This window comes from Podarcis liolepis, assembly GCF_965112155.1.
Source record: "Podarcis liolepis genome assembly, chromosome: 18".
Classification (NCBI taxonomy): domain Eukaryota; kingdom Metazoa; phylum Chordata; class Lepidosauria; order Squamata; family Lacertidae; genus Podarcis; species Podarcis liolepis.
This window is the reverse complement of record NC_139572.1, coordinates 8,663,397-8,685,286: the sequence shown is the minus strand read 5'-3', so window position 1 is coordinate 8,685,286 and position 21,890 is coordinate 8,663,397. Positions and strand designations below refer to the sequence as shown.

General features: G+C 46.5%; 1 long non-coding RNA gene across 1 annotated transcript; it reads left to right on the top strand.

The window, feature by feature from the left end:
- Window positions 1-11,057: 11,057 nt before the first annotated feature.
- Window positions 11,058-21,622, top strand: LOC310697623. Its single transcript, XR_014521109.1, has 3 exons — window positions 11,058-11,209; window positions 13,483-13,617; window positions 20,975-21,622. It is a non-coding gene; the product is annotated as an uncharacterized lncRNA (long non-coding RNA).
- Window positions 21,623-21,890: the final 268 nt, after the last annotated feature.

Here is a 21,890-nt window from a genome sequence, read left to right as displayed (position 1 = left end):
TTTTTTAAAAAATAAAGAAACAGAATCTGGTTCATCTTCTAGGTTGTTGTTTAAACCAACAAGTGCATTGCAAAAGCTGTCATTGGGGGCAGGGCCTGCCCAAGATATTTTGGCGCCTGAGGCTAACCTCAAAATGGCGTCCCACCACCAGGGAAGGAGGCTTGAGGTAGGATCTACATCTGGGAACAAGGGTGGGAGGAGACCACCAGCGCCTCCTATTGGCCAAGGGGCTGCTGTAGTACCGGCATTGGGGTACTCTGGTCCATGGGGTCACCAGGAGTCGGACCCGACTAAACAACAATAATTCCACTAAAGTATACTAAGTGGTCTCTGAACTCCTTGATGGGATGATAATTAATTGTTGTTGTCCTCTACTGAGATCAGGTGACAAAGGTATTGGGTTGCAAATCTCCATTTTGAAAAGCCTTTGGTCTTTGTTCCCAGGTTCTGTGAGAGTAAGGGTGCAAATGTCCAGGTAAACAACTGCAGGCAAAACGGAGGCTGTAATGGGAGAGACCTTTGCTTTTAGGTCTGTTTGGGATTTTCTTTTAGTTCCAAGATACTAAGCCTGATGCTGTACAGCACAAGATATTGTATGGATTTACCGTATTTTTTGCTCTATAAGACTCACTTTCCTCCTCCTAAAAAGTAAGGGGAAAGGTGTGCGCGTCTTATGGAGCGAATGCAGGCTGCGCAGCTATCCCAGAAGCCAGAGCAGCAAGAGGGATTGCTGCTTTCACTGTGCAGCGATCCCTCTTGCTGTTCTGGCTTCTGAGATTCAGAATATTTTTTTTCTTGTTTTCCTCCTCCAAAAACTAGGTGCATCTTGTGGTCTGGTGCGTCTTAGAGAGCGAAAAATACGGTATTCGGTTGTATAATTTACTGGGGGGGGTGTTGTTTTGTTTTGAAGAAAGTTATGCAAGAAAAGCTTTAATTAAACTCATTGGGCCTTGACAATGTTTTATTTCCAACAGGAGACAGTTTTTATGCACCCAGTCGCTTCAAGCTACCAATTCTTGTAGGTTGGTTCTGCTAAGATATGCAACATAGCCACAGTTTCCCCTAATAAATGCATCTTACGGTATTTTTTGCACCACAACACTCACTTTTTTCCTCCTAGAAAGTAAGGGGAAATGTCTGTGCGTGTTATGGAGGAAATGCCTACGGGTGGCATGCCTACGGATTTTCCTCCTCTAAAAACTACGTGCGTGTTATGGTCGGGTGCGTGTTATAGAGCGAAAAATACGGTACTTGGCTGGGTTGCAAAATTTGGGGCAGTGCAAATTTTAAAGGATCGGGGCTTTGCATCGTTTCAGACAGCACAAATCATGCCGAACTGCCTTTAAATGTGAACGGAACTGAACTTATCCCCGCTGCCCCAGTCTCTAGACCCTACATACACATCTCCACTAGAAGCAAAAAGGAGCACACTCTCTCCAAAACCAGCAATACACTCCCAACCAGGTGAGCTGCCTGCTGCAGGCGCCTACTGCCAGACCAGCTGTTTCCATGTGAGACTTTGCCTTTGCCATGCCAGTTAATCCCCCCAAACCTGGAGGAAAAGCTCAGGTTTCGGAGCCACAACAGATGTGTAAAATTTAACCCTCCTTTCTAATCCTCAGCAAGCTCCAGATCCCAGCCTGGATGGAAAAACACGCAAGACAGGTTGAGGTGGGCTGGAGGCCACCATCTGTCTGCCAGTGGCCTTGTAAACACTTTCTAAGAGCGACATTAGCGTCTCTATAGTAACAGTGGAGAAAGCGAGAGGGAGAGCAGGGGAGAGCCTTGGCTGGATCCACCATGGAGGTGGACGGGGTCCTCCTGCAGTGTTGCTTGTCGAGGGAGGATAAAGAGACAGGGGCCAAAATCTTGCAAACGGATGTGCTGTGAGCATCTTCCTCCTCTCAAGGGGACGTCCGTTTTTTAAAAACCGGGAAGGCCTCCCTCCAGCCGCAGGGATTGCAACTTTCCAAAAAACGTTGCGAAACGAGACTTTTAGTCTTTCCCCAGAGGGTAAACTCTGGAGGTTTGTGTTATGCTGTTGAAACCTGGTGGCGGAGGAGTAGAGGGCAGAAACCATCACAGAGGCCTCATACAGTGGTGCCTTGCAAGACGAAAATAATCCATTCCGCGAGTCTCTTCGTCTAGCAGTTTTTTCGTCTTGCGAAGCAACCCTATTAGCGGCTTAGCGGATTAGCGCTATTAATGGCTTAGCGGATTAGCGGCTAAAAGGCTATTAGCGGCTTAGCGGCTTAGAAAAGGGGGGAGTGAAAAAAATCGCAAGACTCGCAGACGTTTTCGTCTTGCGAAGCAAGCCCATAGGGAAATTCATCTTGCAAAGCGCATCGAAAAACGGAAAACCCTTTCGGCTAGCGGGTTTTTCGTCTTGCGAGGCACCACTGTATTTCTTTTTTTAAAAGTCTGTCCAGTGATTCAAGATACAGTGGACGCTCAGGTTGCGAACGTGATCCGTGCGGAAGGCACGTTCGCAACCCACATGACTGTATGACTGTATGACTGTATCTTATTTTAAGAAGCATCTGGGAGGCGAAAGGGGCACGAAGTTTTCGTTCGCACCACAAGGACTAGTGTGGGGTGGCAGACCTTTTCGGGGGCCCTGAAGCTGGAACAGTCATGGGGGGCTCTTCGCAACCAGCGACGAGGTCTGGGGGACTCACTGACATCATCTTCAGTGAGATTCTTCCATGGCAGATCACCAAACATTTACCGTATTTTTTGCTCTATAAGACTCACTTTTTCCCTCCTAAAAAGTAAGGGGAAATGTGTGTGCGTCTTACGGAGCGAATGCAGGCTGTGCAGCTATCCCAGAAGCCAGAACAGCAAGAGGGATTGTTGCTTTCGCTGCGCAGCGATCCCTCTTGCTGTTCTGGCTTCTGAGATTCAGAATATTTTTTTTCTTGTTTTCTTCCTCCAAAAACTAGGTGCGTCTTATGGTCTGTTGTGTCTTATAGAGCGAAAAATATGGTACAACTTCTGTGCTACTGACTTTCAAGCTTCACACACACACCAAAAAGTTAATCAATTTGACTCAAGTCAATGAGACTCAGACTGGGTCTACCAGACCCAATTTTTTAAGCAATGTGGGCTAAAACCGCTTCTGGAGCCCTGCTGGGATTAGGCCCTGAAGCTTAAATTTCATTAGTTTCACAGTGGCTTGGCCCCTGCTAGTGTCCTGTGATGGTTAGAGCGTTGGACTAAGGCTGGGGAGACCTGGGTTCAGATCTCGGCTTGTTTACCATTAGGTGCTGGACCAATTTTTCTGTCTTGATGTTAAATTTGTATCCCATTTTCCCACCAAACTATGTTCAGAAAAGGTGGCTTGCTGCAATAAGTAAAATGCAGAACAATGGTCAAAAACATATTTTAAGAAAACAACAACACAGGTATAAATTGTTGGTGTTATTTTGTACACACATTAACTCTGTGCTCTGGGCGGTTTTACATCATTTAAAAAATTCAAATTCCATTCGCAAAAATTAAACAATGAAAACAATGAATTATGAGCCTTGCAGATCAGCATGTAAAGGTGCATAAAGTCAGCCACATAAATTGAAAACACCAGGGACAAGGAGGGGGGATTTTGTGTTAGAAATTATAACATCCAGAATGCCATCTCCATATCACTCCATCTCGCTCTCTCTTTTACAAAAAAATGTTCTTCTTTTTCCAGAATAACACAGATAATTCACCCATACAATATGGCCTTGGGGGCCCTTTCAACTCCACAGTTCTATGATTTAGCTTAGAGAATTGGTGATGAGTGTTTATTATTGGGATAATAAACAGAGGCCAAAATAACCCCTAGATTCTGGCAACTCTTTACAAGCTCCTCGGAAATCGCTGCAGAGTACAAAATTATTAGCAATTGTTGTTGTGTTTCTGAAAACATTTTTGCCATGGTTCACGTGTGAATCGGGTGCCGGCTGATTATGTCACAGCATGAACGATAATAAGCAGATACCGCATTTTTGTGCTCCCAGACACTTTGGTTGTCCTAGTCTCTTCACACAGCTACAGTTCCCGAGAATCCTCCGAAAAGGAACGGAGGGGTCAGCAAACTTTTTCAGCAGGGGGCCGGTCCACTGTCCCACAGACCTTGCGGGGGGCCAGACTATATTTTGAAGGAGGGGGGGAATGAACGAATTCCTATGCCCCACAAATAACCCAGAGATGCATTTTAAATAAAAGGACACATTCTACTCATGTAAAAACATGCTGATTCCCAGACCGTCTGCGGGCCGGATTTAGAAGGCGATTGATTGGGTTGGATCCTGAGTTAAAGCACTCTGGGTACTGTAGGTTGGTGAGGGGAAGAGGGGCTTTTGGTCCACTCAGCATCCTTAGCAAACTACACCTCCCGGAATTCTTTTGGGGATAGGGAGACATGACTGTTTAAAGTGGTATCGTGGTGCTTTAATCCTGCCAACCTAGCAGTTCGAAAGCACGGCAAAGTGCAAGTAGATAAATAGGTACCGCTCTGGCGGGAAGGTGAACGACGTTTCCGTGTGCTGCTCTGGTTTGCCAGAAGCGGCTTAGTCATGCTGGCCACATGACCCAGAAGCTGCACGCCGGCTCCCTCGACCAGTAAAGTGAGATGAGTGCCACAACCCCAGAGTCGGCCAGGACTGGACCTAATGGTCAGGGGTCCCTTTACCCTTTACTATGGTGCTTTGAAAGTGTGGTGAGAATGTGGCGCTATTATTATTATTATTATTATTATTATTATTATTATTATTATTATTAAATTTCTATACCGCCCTTCATCCAAGTATCCCAGGGTGGTTTACAATATAAAACACAATAATACATACCATAGTAGCAAACAAAAACAATATCCATCCCCCAATATTTATGCAATCCCCGAGTGTTGAGATTCCTGTTAGACCACGGTGTGCTGAATTTTTCAGCTTTCAAATCCCGAAAAATCAAGGGTGCTAAAAAGTTGTAACTTGAATTGGGAATTTGAAAGATGTTTTGGTTAAATTAATATAGTTTAGTTTTGCTTGGTAAGTGAAATGTTTGTAAAATTGCATAGAACTTGTTTAAAAAACGACTGCCAAGTATTTGCAGTTGTTGTTGTTAATTTTATTTCTATCCCACCTTTCTCCCAATACCAGGACTCAAGGTGACTCACAAAAATTAAAACAAACATGAATAAAACACAGAAAGCTAACAACATATAAAAGATGATGCTTTAAAAGGATTTAAAATACTATATTGGCCCGAATATAAGCCACACCTTTAAAATTCAAGGGGGGGGGGGAGAGAAAAAAGACAATACAGTGGTCCCTTGGTTCTCAAACTTAATCAGTTCCAGAAGTCTGTTCCAAAACCAAAGTGTTCCAAAACCAAGGCACGCTTTCCCATAGAAAGTAATGCAGAACAGATTAATCCGTTCCAGACTTTTAAAAACGACCCCTAAAACAGCAATTTAACATGAATTTTACTATTTAACGAGACCATTGATCCATAAAAATGAAAGCAATAATCAATGTACTGTGCTATAAAATAAATAAGACAGTATTGTAGATGATAAAAATTAAAATTATTTTCCCCCCCTTGCCTGCACTGATGATAGTCATTGTTTGGATGGGGGGCTTTTATCCATTTCTGCAGTCACACAATCTATCAATCAATCAATCAGTAGCTGAACTGGGTTCCACACAGTCACAAAAACAAATGAACTGAAAAAGCCTCAAAAACTAAAACGCAAAGTACCGTATTTTTTGCCCTATAGGACACACTTTTTCCCCTCCAAAAATGAAGGGGAAATCTGGGTGCGTCCTATGGGGCGAATGCAGGCTTTTGCTGAAGCTTGGAGAGCGAGAGGGGTCAGTGCGCACCGACCCCTCTCGCTCTCCAGGCTTCAGGAAGACACCCGCAGCCTAGGCAGCCCTACGGGAGGTCCTGCAGGGATGTCTAGGCTGCGGATAGCAGCCTGCCACCCAGCGGGCGGGGCGCCCTGAAGCAGAGCGCCCCCCTCGCCAGGCAGACATCCGCAGCGTGGGGAGCCTTACAGGAGTTCCCCGCAGGGCTCCCCACGCCGCGGATAGCAGCCTGCCACCCGACGGACGGGGCGGCCTGAAGCAGAGCGCCCCTCGCGCCGGGCGGACATCGGCCAGCCCCACAAGCTCGGGGGACAGCAGGGAGGCTGTTCCTCGACCTGGTTCTGTTTCCCCGACCTGCTTTTGGGGGGGAAATAAAGGGAATTTTTTCCCCCTTTATTTCCCCCCAAAAAAACTAGGTGCGTCCTATGGGACGGAGCATCCTATGGGACGAAAAATACGGTAAATAGCAAAAACTTAATCAGTTCCAGAAGTCCATTTGACTTCCGAAATGTTCGAAAACCAAGGCGCAGCTTCGGACGTTTGGCTTCCGGAAAATGTTTGAAAACCGGAACACTTACTTCTGGGTTTTCGGCGTTGGGGGACCAAGGCGTTTGAAAACCATGGTATCACTGTACCCGAATATAAGCCACTCCCTTAAAATTCTGCAGGCACTCACACCTGTTCCATTTTACCGTATGTCTGTTTCAGCAGCGATATCGTAAAAGCCAATTTTTGTAAGGTTGCAAATTTAAGACGCACTTTAACTTTTCACAGTCAGAATTGGGGGGGGGGGAGTGAGGCTTATATTCAGGCCAATACGGGATAGCAAATTTAGTATTACTGGACATTTTCGGAAGGTAAAATTAAAACTATTTTGTTTGCTGAAAACAGTTTGACATGCTTCTCGTTCAGCTGTACACCTACGAAGCAAAATGTTGCCTGGTCACAAAAATAATAACATATTTGAATTCCTCACATATTTTTAACACCCCTTGTAGAAGAAATTTGCAAAAATTGAGATTCGCCCATACAATATGGCCTTTGAGGCCCTTTCAACTCCACAGTTCTATGATTTAGCTTAGAGAATTGGTTATGAGTGTGTGTGTGTGTGTGTGTGTGTGTGTGTAAGAGAGAGAGAGAGAGAGAGAGAGAGAGAGAAAGAGAGAGAGGAAGGAGATGCGTCTAGAATTAATAGCTTCAGGTGAGACAATTGGACACACAGGTGTGAAAACTCCCCAGGACATCAGAACCTAGGTCATCCAGTGAAGAGGAATGTCAGGAGATTTGGGTCAGACAAAGGAAGAGCCTCATCATGCGCTACACATGTTAATCTATGGCATGGGTAGGCAACCTAAGGCCCAGGGGCCGGATCCGGCCCAATTGCCTTCTAAATCCGGCCCGCGGACGGTCTGGGAATCAGTGTGTTTTTACATGAGTAGAATCTGTGCTTTTATTTAAAATGCACCTCTGGGTTATTTGTGGGGCATAGGAATTTGTTCATTCCCCCCCCCCTTCAAAATATAGTCCGGCCCCCCACAAGGTCTGAGGGACAGTGGACCGGCCCCCTGCTGGAAAACTTTGCTGACCCCTGATCGATGGGAATCACCACCGCAATATTTAATAAATAATAAATAAATTTTTATTTATACCCTGCCCTTCCCGGTTCAGAAAACCAGGCTCAGGGCGGCTAACAACAAATTTAAAACACTTAATTGATGCAACAAAAAACAGCATAAAATACAGTATAAAACGTGAATAACCATAAATTCAAAATTCAAAATCAATTTAGGGGGGAAATCCATCCAAGAAGCATTAGATGATCCCCAGGGCTAGCTGGCTGAGTTGGTCCTACGTGGGCCAGCGAGGAGACAAGGGGAGAATTAGCTGTGGGGTCTCAGAGCGGGTGATCTTCATAAAATGGGAGGGGGAGGGAAGAGAAGGGAAATAAAAGATCAGGCTGAATTCAAATTAAAGGACAGGCGGAATAGGTATGTCTTATAGGCCCTGCGAAAGGAAGTTAAAAATGCTTAAAAAGTAAAGGTAAAGGGACCCCTGACCATTAGGTCCAGTCACAGACGACTCTGGGGTTGCGGCGCTTATCTCGCTTTACTGGCCGAGGGAGCCAGCGTACAGCTTCTGGGTCATGTGGCCAGCAGGACTAAGCCGCTTCTGGCGAACCAGAGCAGCGCACGGAAACGCTGTTTACCTTCCCGCTGGAGTGGTACCTATTTATCTACTTGCACTTTGACGTGCTGTCAAACTGCTAGGTTGGCAGGAGCTGGGACTGAGCAACGGGAGCTCACCCTGTCGCAGGGATTCAAACTGCCAGCCTTCTGATCAGCAAGTCCTAGGCTCTGGGGTTTAACCCACAGCGCCACCTGTCATTAAAAGGTTGGGCTAATTCAGCAAAAGGGAAGGCTGATGGTGCAAGCTCTCTCAGCTATCAGAGGAAGCTTGCCTCTGAAGCCCAGTTGCTGGGGAACAGGAGAGCGCCATCTTGCTTGAAGGTGGGGGAATTCAGAGTTGATGATGGCACCTGTCTGTCTCGAGAGAGACAATGGAGTGCGTCTCCAGGGTGATTTCCCTGGGGCTCAAACCTGGCTAGTGTGCATGGAGGTCTTGGGCTGCCCAGGTGACAAGACTAAGGTTACCAGATTTTACTCAACGAATCCGGGAACAATTTTCAACGTCCTCCTAAAAACAGTGGTACGTCGGGTTACAGACGCTTCAGGTTACATACGCTTCAGGTTACAGACTCCGCTAACCCAGAAATAGTACCTCAGGTTAAGAACTTTGCTTCAGGATAGGAACAGAAGTTGCACGGCGGCAGCAGTGGGAGGCCCCACTAGCTAAAGTGGTGCTTCAGGTTAAGAACAGTTTCAGGTTAAGAATGGACCTCCGGAACGAATTAAGTTCTTTCTCTGAGGTACAGTGGCGTAGCATGGGGGGTGCAGGGGGCCCGGCCGCACTGGGCGCAATTTCTGGGGGTTAGGGTTAGGGGGCGCAAATCCACGGGTTAGGGGGCGCAAATTACTTGCCTTGCCCCGTGCGCTGACAACCCACGCTACGCCACTGCTGATGTATCACTGTAGATGGATTTTTTCAGGGGTCTGATTTGTAAATCTGGGGACTGTCCCCGGGAAACGGGGTGTCTGGTAACCTAAGACAAAACACCCCTCTCAGCCTTGATGATGTGGTCCTTCTCCTGCATGGACTCCCTTCCCAGGTGGACAAGCCCCACCTGCCCCTCACTTCCCTCTACAGAAACAAACCCTCCAACATTTTTTCCAATGAAAATAGGGATGTCCTTTTCAATCATCATCATCATCATCATCATCATCATCTTTGTACCCCATCCATCTGACTGGGTTTCTCCAGCCACTCTGGGCGGCTTCCAACATATATATAAAAACATAATAAAACATAAAACATTTTTTAAAAACTTTGCTATACAGGGCTGCCTTCAGATGTCCTCTAAAGGTTTTTAAGTTACTTAACTCCTTGGCTCGGGGGTCGCTGAACTCCATACCCTTCAACATTTCTCCAGTGAATGCATATTATATATCTCTGTCCCGTTTAAGTGAAATAAAATATCTGTAGAAAGAGCAAACAAAAAGAGATCAGATCAGGAAAACCTTTATTTGCATCAGCCACTAGTCATAACAATAAAATGAAATATACTGAAGATAGAGGTAAAAACTTAACAATACAAAATGCATTTTGGAGGTTTACTTCAATAATCAAATAATAGATTTTGTTCTAATTGCCCCCTGCTAAATAAAACTTGCAGTTTTTGCTGTCATCTGTCACAGGTGTGGCCAACTCCCAAGAGACTGTGATCTACTCATGGAGTTAAAAACTGGCAATGATCTACCCTCTTTTTTGGGGTTCAGGTCAAAGTTGTTGAGCTTCTTTGAGGGGAGTCAGTGATCTATCAGCGATCTACCACAGACGTCCAGTGATCTACTGGTAGATCACGATCTACCTGTTGGACGTGCCTGGAAGAAGAAAGGGCACAGTAGCAATAGGTACACCACTGAGCCTAGGATCGGAAGGTCGGTGGTTCAAATCCCCGCAATGACGGGGTGAGCTCCCGTTGCTCGGTCCCTGCTCCTGCCCACCTAGCAGTTCGAAAGCACGTCAAAGTGCAAGTAGATAAATAGGTCCCGCTCCGGTGGGAAGGTAAACGGCATTTCCGTGCACTGCTCTGGTTTCACCAGAAGTGATTTAGTCCTGCTGGCTACATGACCCAGAAAAACTGTCTGCGGACAAACGCCGGCTCCCTTGGCCAGTAAAGTGAGATGAGCGCCACAACCCCAGAGTTGTCCGTGACTGGACCTAATGGTCATGGGACCTAATGGTCCTTAAGGTAAAAGTAAAGGGACCCCTGACGGTTAAGTCCAGTCGTGGCCGACTCGGGTTGTGGTGCTCATCTCGCTTTATTGGCCGAGGGAGCCGGCGTACAGCTTCTGGGTCATGTGGCCAGCATGACTAAGCCGCTTCTGGCAAACCAGAGCAGCGCACGGAAACGCCGTTTACCTTCCCGCTGGAGTGGTACCTATTTATCTACTTGCACTTTGATGTGCTTTTGAACTGCTAGGTTGGCAGGAGCAGGGACCGAGCAACGGGAGCTCACCGCACTGCAGGGATTCAAACCACTAACCTTCCGATCGGCAAGCCGCAGGATCTGTGGTTTAGACCACAGCGCCACCTGTGTCCCTACCTTAAGGAAAATCAAATCGGAAACTTGGAACGGCTTCTGCAAACCCGGCCCAGAGTGTCACTGAAAAACAGGGACACTTGAAGGTCTGCAAGGAACCGTCTTCTTGGCAGCTTGACCTCTTCCCCTCCATGTGATGGAGCCTGCAAGGGAAGTTAGAAGCAGAGAAATAGCCGGGCGCTTAAAGTTCAGGGAGATGGCACAGGTGTTTGGTGGCAAGATGTGCTCCCCTAATGATGCCACGTCACTGCCACTGCCAGCTCGCCTTAATTCCCAGTCTCCCTCCCTCCCTCCAAACTTCCAGGGATTCCAGCTTCATCAAACCTGTTGCTAGCCTGCTTTTTTCCACCCTTGCCCCCCCTCTTTCCCTCCCCTCCCACCCAGGGTGGGAGGAGACTCTTATTCTGAAAGAGAGGCTACTATATCTATGATGTAATCTGCGCCTTTGCACAGATGAGAGGCGAGAGGGTGGGTAGCTGAAAACTTACTGGTTGCATTAAAAGAGGGGAAGGGGGGGCAGAGAATCAGCATGGCAGCCCCTCCCATGTGCCCCTCTATAAAAAGCGGGGGTTCTCCGGCTCGGGCTGCGTTTCCGGAGCTCTGAACTGCAAGAGATGCCTTGAGAGAGAGAGAGACGCAGGTGAGGTCTGGATTCTGTGCCTTTTCTTTCTTTGGGGAATGGGAAGAAAGGGAATCAGGCGGGCAGGGAGGGGAGAGGGGAGGGGGGGTTGCATCTGCCCCCACCGCAGCTGTTTCTGATCTCCCAGGCAAGTGGAGAAACTCAGGATGGAGAAGCCACCTGTGGACTCGCCAGGAGAAAAGTTGCAAGCGTCTCCTCTTGCCAAAGATCCCTCTCCATCGCTCCTTCGCATCCCTTCCCACAGCCTCCACCTTTGTCCTGTCTATTAAGGCTGCAAAATCCCTCCTCCAGCCTGGGCATTTTGGGGGGCGGGTTAGCCTCTGGGGTTGGGGCGCAGTTTGCAGCAGTTGTTGGGGGGTGCAGGAAGGAAGGAAAGTCCTGGTCTTCTGGGGCTTGTCTGTTTTGTCTCTTAATACCCACATGAATCGGAGGAGAGGGATCAAAATGATGTGCTTCTCCTCTGTTTGGTTCCCCAAGGGTGTAGGAAGAGAGACTGGGCGGTGCAGTGGTTAGAGGGTCGAGACTTGGGTTCGAATCCCCCACTTGGCCATGGGGGGTGGATGTTGAGGTCCCATCGCTTCCTCTCAGCCTAACCTAACTCACAAGGTTGTTGTAGGGATCAAATGAGGAGGGAGGGGGAGAACCACGTACAGTGGTACCTCGGGTTACAGACGCTTCAGGTTACAGACTCCGCTAACCCAGAAATAGTGCTTCAGGTTAAGAACTTTGCTTCAGGATGAGAACAGAAATCACGTGGTGGCAGCAGGAGGCCCCATTAGCTAAAGTGGTATCTCAGGTTAAGAACAGTTTCAGGTTAAGAACGGACCTCCAGAACGAATTAAGTTCTTAACCTGAGGTCCCACAGTACTCCGCTTTGATTTCCTTGGAAATGAAAGGTGGAAGAATTGCCCCAGTTTTAACAAATTCCAACCATGCACACCCCAAAACCGGCCCCATCTTCTACTGTAATGAAGTAATGTGTGGACCTCCATTCTTAGTTTCATCTAGAATATATATTTTTTTCATTTATTTATTTGGTGTTCAGATTAAAATTGTGCAGTCGTATATTGAACATAGATCATAAAAACAAGATTCGAAATAATCTCCTGGTCTTCCCTCCTTCTCTTTGTGGAGGATTCTGTTATTCATCATTTCCTCCTGCATCTTTTATGATCATCCAAATCTTTTACTTCTCCATTACAGTGGTACCTCGGGTTAAGAACTTAATTTGTTCCGGAGGTCCGTTCTTAACCTGAAACTATTCTTAACCTGAGGCACCACTTTAGCTAATGGGGCCTCCCGCTGCCGCCACCACGCGATTTCTGTTCTCATCCTGAAACAAAGTTCTTAACCCAAGGTGCTATTTCTGGGTTAGCGGAGTCTGTAACCTGAAGCGTATGTAACCCGAGGTACCACTGTATATCCAAAATTCACCTTTAAACTACAAGTGTTATTCCAATCCTAGTAACCATTTTAACTGCTCACAATGGTTTCTTAAGATAAATTATAATTTCCCCCCATTCTTTATTAAAATTTTGGTCTTCCTGATTTCTAGTTCTTCCCGTCATTTTAGCCATTTTGGCATAATCCATTAACTTAATCTGCCATTCTTCTCTGGTCGCGACTTTATCTTCTGTCCATCTCTGGGACAATAACATCCGCGCAGCTATGCTACTAGCTCTTCCTGGAGACGCCGAGAATCGAACTCAGTGCTTTCTGGGTACAAAGCCAGAGCTCTGCCGCTGAGTTACGTTCATTTCCTTGAAAAAAAAAATAAACTAAAGCAAGATTTCAGTCCACATGATTTTGAAAGAAAGGGCTGGTTTAAATAGGAATACAGTGGCACCTTGGTTCTAAAACTTTTATTATTATTATTTTTTTTATTGTTAAAATAATTCAGCATTAATACACACATATTGCAAATATACACGCATACAAACATACATTTTATACAATCCTTACTACAACTCCCATCATCCCTGGATAACAGGACCAGCGGTCAGGGATGATGGGAGTTGTAGTCCCAAAACATCTGGAGGGCCAAGTTTGCCTATGCCTGGGTTAGAGTGTCAGAGTAGGACCTGGGCGATGAGGGTTCAAATCCCCCTTCTCTCATGAAGATTACTGGACCTTGGAGCCAGTCACAGTCTCTCAACCTACCTCATAGGGTTGTTGTACGGATTAACTGAGGAGGGGGGGTGAACCATGGACTCCTTGGAGAAGAAGATAGGCGATAAATGCAATAAATCAGCTCTTCTGCTTATCTGCTTAAGAAAGCTGGAGGGGCCGGCAAGATGGAGATGTCAGTCACTAGCCTGGTATCCGGGAATCTACGCATGGTTGCAATCGGACCTGCAGTTGCAAAACACACCTGGTGCTTGGGGAAATCCTGACGCTGCGAATATGAGGTAAGGTGACCTTGCAGGTAAATTGGTCGCATGTTGTTAAGGGCTTTATATATTAATGACGCGGGTGGTGCTGCGGGTTAAACCACAGAGCCTTGGGCTTGCCGATCAGAAGGTCGGTGGTTCGAATCCCCGCGGCGGGATGAGCTCCCGTTGCTCGGTCCCTGCTCCTGCCAACCTAGCAGTTTGAAAGCACACCAACGCAAGTAGATAAATAGGTACCGCTTCAGCGGGAAGGTAAACGTCGTTTCCGTGCGCTGCTCTGGTTCGCCAGAAGCGGCTTCATCATGCTGGCCACATGAACCAGAAGCTTTATGCTGGCTCCCTCAGCCAATAAAGCGAGATGAGCGCCGCAACCCCAGAGTCGGCCACGACTGGACCTAATAGTCAGGGGTCCCTTTACCTTTTAACACCTTGAACTGCCTACTAGCCAGTTCGGAGTTCTAGCAAGCCAACCATCCCAACTTGCAGTATACTGTAAACCCTAGACTGACCCCATGGCTCCCCTGTGGGTGCAATTATGCCGTTGGGGCTTTCCCTCACTGCCCGAAAAGCCTCTGAGCCCCTCCCCTCCCCGCTGCCCCCTTTTGCCATGAGAAGGTGAGCGTGGCTACATTTCTCTCCCCACCACAGGTTAGAAAAGTACATAGAGGTAGACTCTACACACATATAGCTGTGGGGGAAAAAATTTAAAGAAAAGTTTTGAAAATTACATTGAATTTTGCATAGCTCACTGCCGCCATCTAGTGTCACCTTCGTATATTGCACATTTAAAACGTTTTATTTGCAGCTGTGTGGCTGAGTCTAGAGTTGACAGAGGAAGATGGGAAGAGTGGCGCACTTCCTCTTTCAGCTCTGTGGGCTTCTCAAATGCCAGGCTGGCACCTGAGCAGCTGAACTGGGGTTGCCACCCTTTCGGGCTCCGCAACATGCCCTGTGATCTGTGCCATGAGGCCCCTCCCACACCATCCATCCATCCTGGGAACTGTAGTTTGCTGAGGGTGCTGTTGAGGGGGTGTCACTCTGCGAGAAGAAACTGCAGCTCCCGGGGCTCTTTTGGTGAGGTGCCTTAAATGCAGTTTATATGTATAAACTGTATATATGTATAACCCACTCTGGGATCCCACAGCTAATTCTCCCCTGGTCTCCACGCTGGGCCAAATTTAGCCAGCTAGCCCTGGTGATCATCTAATGTTTATTGGATGGATTTCCTCCCTAAATTGATTTTTGAATTCTGAATTTATGGTTATTCATGTTTTATACTGTATTTTATGCTGTTTTTTGTGGCATCAATTAAGTGTTTTAAATTTGTTGTTAGCCGCCCTGAGCCCGGTTTTTGAACCGGGAAGGGCGGGGTATTATTATTATTATTATTATTATTATTATTATTATTATTATTATTATTATTATTTGGATGTGACCATCCCATGTAAAAACCAGGAAGATCCATGTGGATTTGTGCTGTGCTGTTGTGCTGGCAAGCACCAGATCTGTACAAGAAAGCTTTTAGTGTTTGATGTTTTATTGCATTTTTATATCTGTTGGAAGACGCCCAGTCCGATGGGCAGGGTACAATTATTATTATTATTATTATTATTATTATTATTATTATTATTATTTATTTTGCAAGCTTTTACTACAAGGCTAATGAAAGCTTACATTTGATGGTGGCTTTTTGAGGATCCCATGTAAAACCATGCCAATTCCTTCTTATTTATTTTATTTATTTATTTATTGAGTGTATATACCACCCTATACCCAAAGGTCTCAGGGTGGTTCACAGAAAAAAAATCAAAATATAAAACCACAAAATACATAATCAGAATAAAATCAACAACCCAATGACCCCCCCCCAAAAAAAAAAATCCCGACATTTTAAAAGGGCAGAGGAAACCCAGCCAGATGGGTGTGGTATAAATAATAAAAATTATTATTATTAATTTTAATCTAATGATCTAAAGACCTGGTTAAAAACGAATGTTTTTGCAATTTGAAATACTCGTTTTACATCCTTAAAGTATCAATGACTTCTCTTCTTCTCCTTCCATGGTTCATTCTGTGAGAACTAGGATCCTGGGGCAGTACAGTCATACCTCGGGTTACCTGCGCTTCAGGTTGCGCGATTTTGGCTTGCGCCAAACCCAGAAGTACCGGAACGCGTCACTTCCAGGGCTTGGTGCTTGCACATGTGCAGAAGCACCGAATCGCAACCCACATGTGCGCAGATGTGGCGCTGCGTGTTGCGGACGTGCGGGTTGTAGATGTGCTTCCCGCACGGATCATGTTCGCAACCCGAGCGTCCACTGTATGTTGCATTCATGAAGTATGTGATGGGTATGCTACCACACCGTAAATACAGTGGTACCTTGGGTTGCATACGCTTCAGGTTACAGACTCTGCTAACCCAGAAATAGTGCTTCAGGTTAAGAACTTTGCTTCAGGATGAGAACAGAAATTGCGCGGTGGCGGCATGGTGGCAGCAGGAGGCCCCATTAGCTAAAGTGGTGCTTCAGGTTAAGAACAGTTTCAGGTTAAGAACGGACCTCCGGAACGAATTAAGTACTTAACCCGAGGTACCACTGTACGTCTGTATTTTGGTTTCCCACTCCCCACATTTTGTCTCCATTTCTGTCAGTGCTCAGCAGCTGAGTTCGCTGTTAGAGGGAGTGCATCTATCCAAAACTTCCATACTGAATTCTGAAGTGTTTACCAAGTGCTGAATATCTGCAATTTATTATTATTATTATTCTGCCTCTGGTACAAACCTCAAGCACGGATTTGCTAGTGCGTTGTCTGACTCAGAGTGTGGCAGCTGCTGGAACGGCAGGTTCCATGCCAGCGATATCATTAGGAAAGCAATTGAAAATGAAACTGGCCATATCGTAATGCCATTATGCAAATCTATGGTGTGACCATATTTGGGATATTGCTTCCGGTTCTGGTCGCCTCACCTGAAAAAGGATATTGTAGAGTTTGGAAAAGGTTGCAGAAAAGGGCAAGCAAAATTATAAAGGGGGTGGAGTGACCCCCCCCCCAAGGAAAGGTTGCAGAATTTGGGACATGGGTGGATGGAAATCAATGATTTTTTACAAAAATAAATTTAAAAAATCAGATTTTTAATTTTATTTCGATTGTGTATTTTTTTATTTCAATTGGATTTTTAAAATAAAGTGCTTTTGGGAGAAAATCTTTCCAAAGATAGTTTTGTATTTACCGTATTTTTTGCCCTATAGGACGCACTTTTCCCCCTCCAAAAATGAAGGGGAAATCTGGGTGTGTCCTATGGGGCGAATGCAGGCTTTCGCTGAAGCTTGGAGAGCGAGAGGGGTCGGTGTGCACCGACCCTTCTCGCTCTCCAGGCTTCAGGAAGACATCCGCAGCCTAGGCAGCCCTGCGGGAGTTCCTGCAGGGCTACCTACGCTGCGGATAGCAGCCTGCCTCCCGGAGCGCCAGGCGCACTGAAAACAGAGCGCCCCTCGCGCCAGGCAGACATCCGCAGCGTGTTGGAGCCCTGCGGGAGTTCCCCACAGGGCTCCCCACACTGCGGATAGCAGCCTGCCGCCCGGCGGCGCGGGACACCCTGAAGCAGAGCGCCCCACGCACCGGACAGACACCGGCCAGCCCCACAAGCTCGGGGGACAGCAAGGAGGCACAGCACCGCCATCCCGCTGTTCCTCGACCTGGTTCGGTTTCCCCGATCTGGTTTGGGGGGGGGAATAAAGGGGGGGGAATTTCCTTTATTTCCGCTCAAAAAAACTAGGTGCGTCCTATGGGGCGGAGCGTCCTATGGGACGTAAGTTACATTATAGTCCAAAGGCTATTCATCAGGAAAGGATTAGCTTTAAGTTTTTCATGTGTGCTAAAACTCAGTCCAAGGTTTTTGGTTTTCTTTCTTTTCTTTTCTTTTTAAATTGTTTAACCACGTCAGTTAACAAACATGGATACATATGCTATAATGTTATTGTTTTAGTTAAATAAATTGTCTAAATTGTTCTTAAAGAAATGATTATTTTTCTCCTTCCAATAAAGTACAGCAGAAAAGTTGCCCAAATGTAAACAGTTAACTTATTAAACCTCACCATAATTTCATAATTATCTATGCCTTTCTATAACCAAATCAGCAATTTTTGATATAACTGTAAAAACTGCTCTGAAAATTTATTCTTCCAAAAATGAAACCTTCCTCTGGTTGTGAATATTACATTGATAGCAGCAAGAATGAGTCTTTCTGTTAAAAAAAAATTATTTCAATCAAGTCTTACCGACTAGTGATTTAAATTGTGATTTAAATCGCTTTGATTTAAATCAAATCCACCCTGTTTGGGACTTTTTCGTTTAGATAAAAAGCAAGTAAGAAGAGACAGGATAGGTAGATGGGCGATTGGCTTAATCCAGCAGGCTCATATTTCGTTCTTAAGCGCACACACCTTCTGCTACATAAGCTGCAATGAACTCAGCCTTAATCTAAAGTAAGCCTATTTAGGATTAAAGCATTAATAAAGCAAAACTACTTAGGGGTGGATCAGCTTGTTAGGTGCAACTAACATCACCTTTGCAGCGTTGGATATTATTTGTCAGGGGTTTTTTTGGGGGGGAGCACAGTTCTTGCTAGAGATCTGGGGGTGATATTTTGGTTCCCAACCTTCCGGCCCTGGTGGGCACCTTTGCAAACTGGGGGGGGGCGGGGTTTGGCAGAATTGTGGGAACCGCTGGAGGTGGGAGAGGAATTAGATTCCCTTAGCATTTAAAGGCTTTTGCATTTTCCAAAATGAACATGTGAATCGAAGCACAGCCGTTCCTTTCAAATCTGTCCTTCTACGAATGTCGCAACGCAGCTCTCCAGCCAAATTGCAAATTCCATATTAGGACAAAGCTGATGAATTTTCATTATTGGTCTCGGAACCCGGCACCTTCTGGTGTGCTCTTAGCTTTTACTGCGATTGCGTAAAATGATTTCTGACTCCCTTGCTTTCATCGTAATAAGAGTTTGTGAGGCAGACGGTTTCGGTTTGTTCAGTGTGCCACGATTTGTTCTATATTTCATGGGCTTGTGTGTGTATATACTGCCGTTGTCGATTAATTTATGTGCCGCGATTCCCCCACGAGTCAAGCCGGTGTTCAAAGTGGTTCGCGGGGTGGAATCCGAGTCCAAATGCAGCAACACCATAGCAATATATAACAAAGGCACATAAGAGCAGGAAATGGCAGTCAGAAGGGACCTCAAGGGTCATCTAGTCCAGCCCCCTTCGGTGCATTTAGCACTGCTACAAATGTCATTCTGTGTTTGTAAGAACTCACATTAGAACCACCTGCCTAGTGAAAACAAGCAGATGCCTCAATTCTACGCTTTTCGGGACCTGCTAAAAGCCGAGGTGATTTTTATTTGTTTTAGTATCTTAACTTCCGTACGCTTTAAAGTAGGGGTGTGATTTCCCCCTCTCCTTCATTGTACTGCGTTACCTTTTGCAAACCGCTTGCTGTTGTTTTGAAACCTAGCGAGTTATAAAATTGCCTCAGCTTCGAATAAATGCAGGAATCACAGCTTACCTAACGGCTGAAACAATTTACACTTAGCAATTAACAGTTCATTTAACACCTAGAAGCGTTTGAGAGAGCCATTCCACTCACTAGGAGGTCAAATGGAAGCATTAATTAAGCAGCCACATTATGAAGGCCCCTAGGGATGGAGGGGGGGGGGGAGCTGTCTGCACCTTCTCATCCCTGATCACTTTTTCCTGATCTAGCAGGTCCCTTCTGTCAAGTGACAGCTAAGCTCACCTGTTGCCCTCATGCAGTGGAGAGCGCTGCCTCATTGCCATTCAACAACAACAACAATAATTTATATGTACCCAGCCCAACTGACTGGGTTGCTACTCTGGGCAGCTTCCAGCATATATAAAGACATAAGGTAAAGGGACCCCTGACCATTAGGTCCAGTCGCGGATGACTCTGTGGTTGCGGCGCTCATCTTGCTTTACTGGCCGAGGGAGCCGACGTACAGCTTCCGGGTCATGTGGCCAGCATGACTTGTTCTGGCGAACCAGAGCAGTGCACAGAAACGCCGTTTACCTTCCCGCCGGAGTGGTACCTATTTATCTACTTGCACTTTGACGTGCTTTCGAACTGCTAGGTGGGCAGGAGCAGGGACCGAGCAACGGGAGCTCACCCCGTCGCGGGGATTTGAACCACTGACCTTCTGATGCCAATCAGAAGTCCTAGGCTCTGTGGTTTAACCCACAGCACCACCTGCGTCCCTTATAAAGACATAGTAAAGCATTAAACATTAAAAAGATGTCTTCTAAATGTTGTGTAGTTGACACCTGATGGGAGGATGTTCCACAGGGCAGGTGCCACTACCAAGAAGGCCCTCTGCCTGGTTCCCTGTAACCTCACTTCTCGCAGGGAGGGAACCGCCAGAAGGCCCTTGGAGCTGGACCTCAGTGTCCAGGCTGAACGATGGGGTGGAGACACTCCTTCAGGTCTACTGGGCCTTTGAGGCCGTTTAGGGCTTTAAAGGTCTGCATCAACACTTTGAATTGTGCTGAAACGTACTGGGAGCCAATGTAGGTCTTTCAAGACCAGTGTTATGTGGTCCTGGCGGCCACTCCCAGTCCCCAGTCTAGCTGCCACATTCTGGATTAGTTGTAGTTTCCGGGTCACCTTCAAAGGTAGCCCCACGTAGAGCACATTGCAGTAGTCCAAGCAGAAAATGTACCACTCTGGCGAGACAGGGAGCAGGCAGGGAGGCTGTCAGTCAGCGTACCAGATGGAGCTGGTAGACAGCCACCCTGGGCGTGGAATTAACCTGCGCCTCCATGGACCTGCACCTCAATTGCCCGCCGACTTTTTTAAATGGAATGGGAGGCAAGAAACCAAGGTTGCAATTGGTCTCATGGTCAGCAAAACGTCTTGGGTTGGCCCCATTCTTGCAGATGTAGTATGCAATTGCCCTCCAGTTCCTCGGAGAGCCACTGTGCTTGTTCTGGGTATAACATTCAAAGCCTACTTTGTCTGTAAACTTAATAGCTTCTCTCCTTTTTACGTATGACTGCAAAGTTAGCCGGGGTGTGTGTAGACGTGTGTGTGTGTGTAAAATAAATCATGGTGTAGAAATGGACAGGGGGTGGGACGAAAACCAGCAGGATCACCCAACACCTAGACACTACACCCTGCAACCAGGTGTGCTTCAAGAAAAATCTGGACAAGGTGTTGCTGCGAGATTGAAAGACCCTTGCCCCAACGGTGCCCCTTGGTGAGGTTGGTACACAGGATTGGAGCAGGTGCCTTTACAGGTGGGCGAGGTCTGGAGAGTGTTTGTGCATAGTCTGGGTGTCCTAACTCCCTCCCCTTCTCTCCACAGACCCTACTGAGGAGGAGGAGGAGGAGGAAGAGAGCCAAGTCGGTACTGAGGACCTACCCACAGCTGAAATTCCTCAAGGCTGGGAGAAGGACACGGCGAGAGGCACTGTGGGGTGAGCGAAAGAGTTGGCCAAGGTGCCCATTCTGGCACAACCCTGCTCTCTTTGAATGCCAAGAAGTAGGTGTTCTTGCAGTGATGGAAGGAGCAACACAGAAGCCGGCGAGATCTGTCCGTGGTGCTGAAACTGCTTCTGCTCTTTTCTGCTCTCTGGCTCCCCCTGGGGGCAAGGGTCCCGAATGCTGCATGGATCTGGAGAGGGTATTATTTATCGCTTGTCCTTCCTCTGACCAACTTGTGTTTGAGATTAACGTCTAGCTAGCTAGAGTTTAAAATTACCCTTTGCAGCATAAAATGTGGAAACGCTCTGGGACCAAATTGCTTAACCTTATTCATATTTATCCAGGATGCTTTCGCAGACTGGATCTTCCTCTTTTTTTAAAAAAAAATCCCTCTAAACAAAATAACCGCACAGAAGCCTGCAATGCAGGAATGAAAATACAGTAGTTTATCTACATAAAGCTTCAGACATGTTGCAGCAGTGAAAAACAAGACAGGCAGAATATATTACAAAATATGTGGTTGAGATAAAAAAAATGGAAACTGTGCTCAGTCTTTTCTCTTTAGTTACATGGCAAAGGGTGGGGGAGTGAGGAAGTTGTACCGGGGCAAACAGGGGATGTGACCTCACAGAGTGTCCTCTCTAGGAATTTACAGGGGGAACTCCATGCGTCTTAACCCTTTGCTTGCCTAGCAACACATGAAATTTTATATTATTTCCCAGGCTGAAACCATAGGGCCGTCTAGTCCAATCTCCTGCAATGCAGGAATAATGGTGGGCACCTGGGTCCCTTTCCTG